The sequence below is a fragment of the Dromiciops gliroides genome, chromosome 4 (assembly GCF_019393635.1).
Source record: "Dromiciops gliroides isolate mDroGli1 chromosome 4, mDroGli1.pri, whole genome shotgun sequence".
Lineage (NCBI taxonomy): Eukaryota > Metazoa > Chordata > Mammalia > Microbiotheria > Microbiotheriidae > Dromiciops > Dromiciops gliroides.
The window spans coordinates 349,973,816-349,985,242 of NC_057864.1; positions in this window are offsets into that span (position 1 = coordinate 349,973,816).

Here is an 11,427-nt window from a genome sequence, read left to right on the forward strand (position 1 = left end):
TGGGAACTGAGGACAGGGTTTTTATGAGGTAACAGAATAGAGGGAGCTATGAAACTGTCCTTGGGAAAAGTAAATTTCTCACAGACAGAAATTATTTAATGTAAATGAAACTTTTTTACATAATAACCTAAAGTCCAGGAAGCTCTCACCTCACCTTTTATTTTTCCCATAACACATTCTAAAACATGCATCAGTGGTATAAATTAATATTAACAAAATCATATAAGGATGTGAGATTTTTCAAAGAACACTAGAGCTCACTGAAACTCAGAGATGTCCTTATTAAAATTAGAAAAATCTCTGAGGTTTTAGGAACTGTACTGTTTTATCCCATTCTCAGGTAAAGAAGTTACCAACATAAGTACTATGCCCTTCTGTTTTAAATACTAACTTCTAGAGAAAAAAAAAATTATAGCAGGCCTTATAGATCCAATGTCATAGAATCAGAGATGGGAGGAACCATAGAAAGCCATTGATTACATCCTCTTATTATACAGATGAGGAAAATGAGGCACAGTGAATTTAAGTGACATATAGACAGAAAATATCTGAAGCAGGATTTGAATTCTGGTCTTTATGAGTCTAAGGCCAATGACCTATCCACTCTGCTATGCTGCCTGCCATTTGAGAGCACTGCTAGTACCTGGTGAGCTCTTAGCCAGAAATATTCCAGGCAATCTCTCTCTCCTTGATGGCCCTGAGTATAGATTCTAGGGACCGAGAAGAAGTCTTTACACACAAGATGTGAAAGGTTGTTGAGCATCATTCAATTATTATTCAGAGATTCAATAAAATCCCAAATCTGTACTATCAAACCATGCTTATAATCCCTATTGGCTTGCACACAACCTTTTTGTATTTCCTAAGAATTCTGTCTAAGCAATAAAAAAATCCATATATATTTGTTGATTTTAGTCAGGTTTTTTTTGGTGAGGCAACTGGGGTTAAGTGACTTGCCCAGGGCCACACAGCTAGTAAGTGTTAAGTGTCTGAGGTCAGATTTGAACTCAGGTCCTCCTGACTCTAGGGCTGGTGCTCTATCCACTGTGCCACCTAGCTGCCCCATATGGATTTTTATAAGATCAAAGCTTAGTCCTTACTAAACTTTAAATAAACTTTCACCTCTATGTGAAGGATGGAAGAATATCTTTCCCCCTTCTGTTTAGAAAAAAAAAAGTTCTATTTCTTTTTTCTCCCCTAATACTATGACTCCCCATGTATCTGTTGACTTTTCATATTTATATTTTCATTTTCCCCCTGGCTTCTGGTTTTTGTTGTTGTTGTTGTTACTAACATGAACTGCCTATACATTTTATAACCACTAACATAGAAGGCTATGGATTTAGTATGTAATGTACTGAAACTGTAAGTGCATGCAAGAATTCAGTGACAGCTTGATGTCCTAATATACCTTGGAAAACTTTAGTGCCTCAATGTAAAGCTCTCCAAAACAATATAATGAATTATCCCAAGTAAATGGAAATCTAGAAGGAAAATCTCATTGGAATCTGATGCAGGGAATAACAAATTGAAAGCTAACATCATTCAGATAACATTGAGTAGAAATGTACTTCATCTACTTGGTCTTAGGACTGATTATAACTGGGTGATCTCCAATCCACACTATTACAAAAGAGGCTGATTATTCTCCAATACAAACTCTCCACTTTGGCCAACTTAGTTTACCTATTTCTAAGAATGTGTACCTTTGCTTAATGACTTTCTCTTTACCTGAAATACATTTGTCATGGGGAAGAAGTGGTTGTTGTTAGGTATTCCTCAATAAAGAATTATACTCTCTGGGGCAGCTAGGTGATGTAGTAGATAAAGCACCAGCCCTGGATTCAGAAGGATCTGAGTTCAAATCCGGCCTCAGACACTTGACACTAGCTGTGTGACCCTGGGCAAGTCACTTAACCCTCTTTGCCCTGCAAACAAACAAACAAAAAGAATTACACTCTCACATACAGTCCAATTAGAATTAAAGTGATTTTCTATTTGACACTAGAGAAAGTAACCAAGTGGGAAGTCAAAGACTGCCCCTGGAGAGAAGGGCTTAGAAACATTCTTCTCCTCCCAGAACAGAAGGAAGGCAAAAGCTTTTATAGAGGATAGATGGGGTGACCATCTGAAAATGGAAAGTTTCTTTTTGAAGTGGGGTGGGGAAAGCCTGGATGCATGTCATATTTCTGAGAGTTGAGGGGAATTTTTTTTTTTTTGAAATGATGGTCCTGATGGGGTTATTTCTGTCTCCTAGCTCCAGTCAGGTAGTAGCCATGCCTAATTGACTTTCCTTCTATAGAATTTTATCTCTCCTTACTTTTTAGTTGTGTCTGTCCTTATATCTAGTTGGTCCCTTGATTCCTTCATATGTCTGTCCTATTATCTGGTCATCTTTGGTTTCACTTCTCACAAAGAAGTTTCTTTTTTTTTTTTTTTTTTGCTTCTTTTGATTTATCCTGACCTGTATGTCAACCACCCCCTTCTTTATATCTAAGAGAAAAGGGGGTGAAGATTTTTCTTCTGTAACTGCTTCAAGTTGTATGGGGTTGTAGAAATCACAGGGAGTGGAGGGGCCTCGGCCTGAGAGTGAGGAGATGTATAGGCAAGCCTTGAGCCTAGGCAAAACAAACTTAAGACGTTAAAGAGACAAGGGCTAAAACTGAAAAGGACAAGAACCAATATTACTATAGGGACAAAAAAAGGTCCACCAAAAGAAAAGCCAGGAATCCCAAGAGCCCACATTAGGGGTGAAGAGCTGTTGATGAGTGTCCATCATCATAAAAAAAAAATCCCACAGCACATTACCCATAGTGGGTTTTTTTGGGGTTTTTTTGTTTTTTGTTTTTTTGTTGTTTTTTTTTAAGTGAGGCAATTGGGGTTAAGTGACTTGCCCAGGGTCACACAGCTAGTAAGTGTTAAGTGTCTGAGGCCGGATTTGAACTCAGGTGCTCCTGAATCCAGGGCCGGTGCTTTATCCACTACGCCACCTAGCCGCCCCACCCATAGTGTTTTCAAGGGCTTCAGGGCACCTCCTCAGTAGATTTACTTCCCTGGTTTCAGAAGACTTCACTTTGGAAAGCCACATCTAAATATCCCTTGATTTAAAGTAATTGCAATATAATTCAATTAATCAGTGCCTTCCTCAGGAGGAGCAGAGACAGATAAGAATCTAATCCTGACATAAAACTTAGGTTACAGAATACTTTTATAAGAAGATGGCCACAAGTGAACTTATAGAAAAGTTCAATTGTAATAAAGGACTTAAGGTGACACTTAAGTAATTAATTTCAAAAGAGTTCATGTCAAATAAGTTGTTCATAATAAATCATGTTTGTACTATAGGATATGCACTGCAGACACGTGTTATTTTCACATTATATAATAAACTTAAATAAAATTGACCTTTCCATAGGTATACCAAAACATTCTGTAAATTATCCTCCTCTAAGAAAAGTGGTTGCCTTAAAATTATTTTCTTTAAAACATATTTAAGGTGTTTCCGAATCAGATTTAAAGTACATAACTATGGGGCAGCTAGGTGGCACAGTGGATAAAGCACTGGCCCTGAATTCATGAGGACCTGAGTTCAAATCTGTTCTCAGACACTCAACCCGTACTAGCTGTGTGACCCTGGGCAAGTCACTTAACACGCATTGCCCTGCAAAAAGGATTAGAATTTCTAGTTTAAATAATTTAAACCTTCTACCGGCATCTTATTATAGTAACCCCTTTGCAGTACTAAGGGATAAAGATACAATATTGTGTTCATGCTGATCATATGAAGTGATTGTAGGAATTTGTCATAAAAGAGGGACAAAGCTCTCAGGGAATAATGCTTCCCTAAACTTCATATCCACTCTAGGCAGAAGGTGAATAGATAGCCAATGGCAGTGAGCCAGGCTTAAAATCAGACAGGTAGGATAGTGTTCATTCCATACATAATATTGGGAAAATTGAGTCAGGAGAATCCTACATCAGCCTTTTGCCAAATGTTGTTCTCCCAGCCTTTCCCATGACAATTCCATCACCTGGAATTCATGTATTTGAAACCCCTTAGGGTTGCTGGAACCATGGCTCATTGGCTCAGTAGAATTCCTCGATGATAATACCTAGAGTCAGATTCAGAATAATAAGTTTACAGTCCCATAATGTCTTTAAATAGCAAGTTTTAATAATCAATACTGCAAGTGAATTCACTTCTCAAGGATCACATATTCTAGATAGTGTGGGGACCAATTTTTAATTGGGGAATGTTAGCTAAGCGGCTTGCTGCAATATTGGGGCAAGGAAGGAGACTGACAGCCTCCCTCAAAACAGAGCAGAATTTATTTAACAAGAACAAACTTAAAAAAAAATACAAACAGGATCAGTAGGGTCAAGGGAAAGTAAATAAAATGGGGAAAAGGGAAATTATATAACCTGAATAACACCACTGCCCAGGGATCAGCTGAGAACACACAGCAGCATCCTGTCACCTCCCAGCTTCAAGCTAGAATGGCGACTCTCCTCCCTTCTTCCCAGCAGACCCCAGACAGCCCCCAGCCAATTGGCTGGCCACTCTGATAGTCACATGACTGCCCTCACTAGGCTTCCAATCATTATGATTTTGCCAGGCCCATGTAGGTGTTGGCAAGTGGTGATGACGTGAGGTGCCAGTGCCATGGTGATGGCTACAACCAGTGGGTGGAGCACCAGGCCATTTGCGGAACCCCAGAGGCCAGTGCGTGCACTGAGGTTTTTAAAAAAAAATTTCTATCCAAAAGATGGCATCATAAAAACCTCAAATAACAATTAATTCTTTATATCCCCCCTTTGTTTTGTCAAGAAACATGGGGTATTTCCTTGGTGGAACAATAAATAATAAATAAATAACTAAAATAGCAGAATATCATAACCAATGCTAATAAACAATATACTAATAACAATATAGGAAAGGGAAAATACATATTACAGTTGATGCATATAGTTACAGAAGCAAAAACAAAAAACAAAAAATGTCCATTTGAAGTCCTTAAAACCTTGTCTTCAAAGGAGGGTTGAGATGTCATCAGGGGAACTGGACTCTGGTCTGGATTCTGGTTGTCTCTGAAACTGCTGGGTTTTCATTAATTTTTAGCATAGCATTGCCCAAAAATGTTCAAATTAAATAATGAAAGTTCTTCAAAATATACAAAACAAATTTAAACTTGATATATACAGCATATTAGAGTCCCCCTGTTGGAGGATACTCATATCCATATGCAATACAAAATTGAGACAGTTATGACATTACTAACACTTTTTACCACTATATGTCTGGATCAAGACCAAATTTAGTTATGTGTCCATGATTATACCTGAAAATGTTATGGAAAGGTTATCATACCACATCTCGTGGTGCATAGAAATCTAATAATTGTGCTAGGCCTCAGGTGGATGGATTCTGATCATGCCACCAGATTGAGTGAAAAAGCCAAGTTAAGTTAAACCAGGTGCATGTGTTAAGGCTAACATGACACCAGACCATTTTTGGAGTGAGAGAAGAAACTGGACTATGTGCAGCAATTGTGCTCTATATAGTTGCTCTCATAAGCAAACTATGGACTTCCTGAATGTATTTGGCTGTTCTCTCAGCCTCCATCAGGGTATCTTACATGTACCTGTCTCTCCTCCTGTTGTACATATATTCTCTCCAGGGCCTGCAACGTGGAGTTGAACCATCTCCATCAAGCTCATCATAAGAACAATTAGTCTCTGAAATGGTAAGTTTCCATAAATCATAAATCTCATAGTAATTTCACCAAAGACAATATGATAGTAAAAATGCATGCTACACTGCATAACTTAGGATATATTTGAAATATATATAATCCCAAACCATACCTAGAGTATACATAGTCACAATGACATACAAATGATAAATGAATGTAAATGGCTGATATGATTAAACATTATTACAGAATCTTCATTAAGCAAATAAAGCACATCATCTTGTCCATGAATTCTCTATCTAGTAAAATGACAATAACACATACTTGAAATGATAAACAATTTATCAAAAGGAAATAAAACATCAGCGAGACTCAATATGTTCATTAATTGTCTTATAAATCAAGTAATAAGGTTTAATAACCCTTTCTAGAAGACAGAGCCATGTGCTCTTGGTGGAGAAGTTCTTTACCTGTAGGAGGAAAAGCTTGTTTAAGGTAAGAGCTTATAATGCTAGAATTTGGGGCATACCATATTTTTTAAACTGGTTCCCCAATTCTCTACATGCCAAAGTAGCTGGGGTTTCTGAATCATCATTGATTCTTCTAATGCTGTCATAATGACCATTATGGTAGAAAATATGGAGTTCTTTAGCATCGGCTTTTTCTGTGCCACAAATTTGCCATAGAGGTTCATTCAACTGGTGAATGATTACATTCAGTTGGTTATGCTTGGCAAAGTCCACAATGGTGTCATTCCCAGCACAAGTACCGGCTTTTTTCAAATCAGCAACATATTCTTCAAAGGGAATATCTGTTTCTATAAAAGACTCAAGGTCTTCTTTATGATTGAGCATATAATTAGCAGTTTCTTGTCTGTGTTTGAAATGGTTTCTCAAATGACCTTCTAACTGGTCTCCAAGGGCTCTGAAAAGACAATTTCCATCTCCTAATACCTTACAGAGTTTGAGTCCCAGGGTTTGCAATTGAGCGATAATGCTTGCAAATTGGAATTATTACCTCTGGGCTCCATTCGGTTTCTTTGCTCTTTAGCAGCTGGTTGAGTTTTATTTGAAATTACTTTACCCACAAATGGTGTGGGCTTCATGTGGAAACAATGAATCCAAGATTCCTTTTCTCCAATTTTAATAGCAGTAGGAGTTGTCAATAATACCTGAAAATGTCCCTTCCAAACGTGCTGGGTCCCACTGGTCCACTGAAAATTCTTAATATATACATTGTATCCAAGACTTAAATCATGCAAGGAAAAGTCTAAAGGACCAGCTTGCACAGCAACTCCTGCTTCATGGAGTTCACGTAGCCTAGTTTGTAGTTCCTGTATATAGGAAGCAACAGAAGTATCACCTCCCACCAGTGATGTATAGACTGAGGAAAAGTTTTAGCTTGGATAGGAGGGTGACCAAAAAGAATCTCATAAGGAGATATGTGGAGTTCTCCTCTTGGTCTACTGTGCAGATAGAATAATGCCAAGGGTAGAACATCAGGCCATTTTAAACGGGTTTCAGTACATAATTTGCCAGTCATGCTCTTAAGCTCTTTATTCATATATTCAACTTGGCCTGAGCTTCGAGGGTGGTAAGGAGTATGAAATCTAGGAGTTACTCCCAAGAAAGAATAAATCTGGGAGAGAATTGAATCTGTAAAATGTGTACCTCTATCAGAGTCAATGCATGCTGGTTGCCCAAAGTGGGGAACAATCTCTTTAAGGAGAGCTTTGGCCACAAAGCCAGCAGTTGCTCATGGGGCAGGAAAAGTCTCCACCCATCGAGTGAGCTGGTCAACAATATCAAGGCAAAATTTATATTGTCCCACTTTGGGCATAGAAATAAAGTCAATTTGTAGATGTTCAAAAGGTGTATATGCCAAAGGGTGCCCTCCATATGCTTTAGCACGGAAGGCATGCTGATTGTAAGATTGTCATGTGGAGCAGCCCGAGCAGATTTGAGATGCTGTGTTAGTTATACCTGGTGCTAACCAGGTCCTTCTAACTGAGTCCACAATGCCTTGTGTGCCAAAATGGCCTTTCTTGTGAATAGAGAGGACTACCTGGTGATAGAATTTCCAGGGGAGAAGTGGTTTTCCCTCTGAAGACATCCAGACTCCATTGATCTGTTTAGCCTTGAATCTCTTTTTCCATCTTTCTACTTCAGATTCATCATAAGTTAGGTGGAGAGAAACATCCTCAGAAGGTGAGAAGTTAAATACATTTTCAGGGGCTTCTAAAGCAGCGAGTTTAGCTGCTGAATCAGCTTGTGGATTACCCTTTGAAACAGGATCATTATTCCCTGTGTGGGCAGGGCAATGTACAATTGCTAGAGCAGAGGGAAGTTTCAGGGCAGATAGGAGGTCCTTGATAAGGTCTCCGTTAACAATAGCTTTGCCAGAGGATGTTAGAAAGCCCCTCTGTAGCCAAAGCATGCTTACAGCATGGCATACACCATGGCATACACCAAAGGCATATCTGGAGTTGGTATAAATGGTAGGGCTCTTCCCTTTGGCTATGTTACAGGCTTGTGTAAGAGCCACAAGTTCAGCAGCTTGTGCACTAAAATGTGAAGGCAGAGAAGCTGCCCAGATAATATCATAATCAGAAACTACAACAGCCCCAGTGAAACAGGTGGCATCTTTCATAAATGAAGAACCATCCATATCGAGGACAATATCAGGGTTCTCTAAAGGTGTAGCCAAAAGATCATCACAGGGTTTCTCAGCCATATCAACTAAAGAGGCAGAGTCATGCAATGGTTCCCCCAAGAATGGTAAGTTAGGGAGCAGTGTTGCTGGGTTAAGGACTATACAGCATTTTAAAGTGATATTTTCATGACCTAGCAGGGTTACTTCATACTTAGCCAGCCTTTGATCCGAAAAGGCTTGTGTTCTATGGCATAGTAAGAGGGCCTCTTCTTTGTGGGACATAGTATTGTAAGAGGATTACCTAGGACCAAATCAGAGGCTTTTTCTACCAAAAGAGGCCACAGAATCTAGTTGGCTGGAATAATAAGCTATTGGATGCTGGACAGGTCCTAATGATTGATTCAGGACCCCAGAAGCTACTCCCTTCTGTTCATCCACAAAAAGAGTAAAAGACTTAATGTAATCTGGGAGTGCTAGTGCAGGTGCTGATAACAACGCCCGCTTCAATTCTGTTATAGTTGAGAGATGCTTGGAATCCAGCTGTAAAGGTTCTGGGACAGAATTTTTGCTTAGAGCTATAAGAGGCTTAGTAATTTCACCAAAAGAGGGTATCCATTGTCTACAATACCCAGATGCTCCCAGAATGGCCCTTAACTGCTTCTTAGTAGAAGGAGCAGTGAGTTGTTGAATAGCCTGGAATTGCTTAGGAGAGACAGAGCGAGTTCCAGCAAGCCAGAATGAAGCCCAAATATTCTACCTGAGTTAAGCACCATTGCACCTTTGACTTAGAGACCTTGTGGCCTCTCTTGTATAGTTCTAATAATAAATGGCGGCTGTCTTCATGACAGATGTCAGCATCAGGGGAGGCTAAAAGTAAATCATCAACATACTGCACTAAAGTAGAACCTTTAAAAGTAATAGAGGCAGGGCAGCTAGGTGGCACAGTGGATAGAGCACTGGCCCTGGAGTCAGGAGTACCTGAGTTCAAATCCGGCCTCAGACACTTAACACTTACTAGCTGTGTGACCCTGGGCAAGTCACTTAACCCCAATTGCCTCACTTGAAAAAAAAAAAAGTAATAGAGCCCAGCTCCTATTGTAAAATTTGAGAAAATAATGTAGGACTGTCTACAAATCCCTGTGGGAGTCTAGTCCCGGTCCACTGTGTATTTTTCCAGGTAAAGGCAAATAAATACTAAAAGTCCTCATGCACTGGTATAGAGAAAAAGGCAGAGCAGAGGTCTACCACTGTGAAGCATGTAGCCTCACATGGGATTGAAGAAACTATGGTGGCAGGATTAGGGACTATAGCATGTCTAAGAATAACAATTGTTAATTGCTCTAAGATCTTGCACAAAACGATAAACAGGTTTGCCATCTGGGCAAGGCTTGGGTTTTTTAACTGTCAAAATGGGAGTATTACATGGAGAATGATGGCATGGGACAATAATACCTTGACTTTTCAGAGCCTCAATTATAGGAGTGATCCCTTCTAGCTTCTTTAGACAATGGATACTATGGAATGGATGGAGATGGACCCCCTTTAACTTTAATAGTAATAGGCATAGCAGATTTAAGGAGCCATACTTCAGTAGAGGATGAGGCCCATAGGGACTCAGGAATGTCAGAGGGGATTTTGGATGTATCCCCTACTGCTCCTTGAGCATCTGCAATCAAAATTGAGCATTTCTCTGAATCTGAGTCTAAATCAAGAAATAAACACAGCCCAGAGGGGCAAAAAGGGTCATCTGATGTTCCAATCTGTCTAGATAGCATAGGAGTCCCATGTAGTGTGCCAGAATCTCTCCTATGGTGGGTAACCATAACTAAAAATGTAAATTGGAACCAGCAGAGGTTCATCAATTACATTAGGGATATGGTACAGGGTATTTCTGAACAACTGGCTGCAACTAGCAAAATGGCTTGGGAAAACAGAATAGTCCTTGATATGATATTAGAGGAAAAAGGGGGAGTGTGTGTCATGTTGGGCAGCCAATGCTGCACCTTTATCCCAAATAATACTGCCCCTGATGATTCAATAACTAGAGCCTTGAAAGGCTTAAATACACTGGCTGAGAAATTAGCAAAAATTCAGGGGTTGACACCACCAGGATGGAATGGATGGAATCCTGGTTTGGGAAATGGAAATGTTTCACTGCCTCAATCCTCACCACTCTCATTATAGTGGCAGGAGTTTTATGCTGTATCCTTCCCTTCCTTTGAGGGTTAAATCATAGGCTAATAGAGACTTCTCTCACAAAGTTTACTCCATTTGGGAAAGTAAAGGCAAACACTCAAATGCTGATATTCACAGATTTAGACCAAGAGGCAGAGGAGATAGTCAATAAATGGAATGAGAGGATCCCAATAGTCAAAATAAAGAGGAGGGATTGTGAGAAAATGGGTAGTTGTCTCCTCTCAATGAGGATATAAGTCAATCATACTTCTCCTGACCTATTTATAGGACAAAGGTCTCAGATCCCCTCTTCCCCCTCTGGCTAACAAAATCCCATGGTTCAAGGAGCCTTGGTCTCAATAAGGTCCACTCTGGAGTTGTGTCCATATAAGGAAGAAAAAGGTCCACTCCTGAGTTATACCCATATAAGGAAGAGGGATGGGTTCTGATTAGCTAGTTTTTGCACGTAGATTATAACCCTTGAGTAGTCGGACCAATGATGAAAAAGGGGAGGGTCCATTCGGGTTTGTTGGCACCCACTAGTGGCATACTAGGGTTCCTCCTTCTCATGAGAAGGAAATAAAAGAGCCTTTGTCACATCGCTGCTGATTTCCTGAGAATTATTAAGAAGAGGATTGGTTTTTTTTTCACATCTACCATAGCTGATACAGTTATTTACCAATTTATACATTATAAGAAAATTTAGAAACATAATACCTTGATACAATATTAGCAATTGTTTAAAAACTTGAAACAAAACAAATTAATTACCTATTAGGCATTCTTAATTTAGTTGAAAGTGCTTTTGCTCTATACCTTACACTGAAAATCATAACATATGCCCCCATGCAAGGACCTTACAATCATATGGTCCCCAAAACTGTGGGGAGTAGGTTCTATCATTATG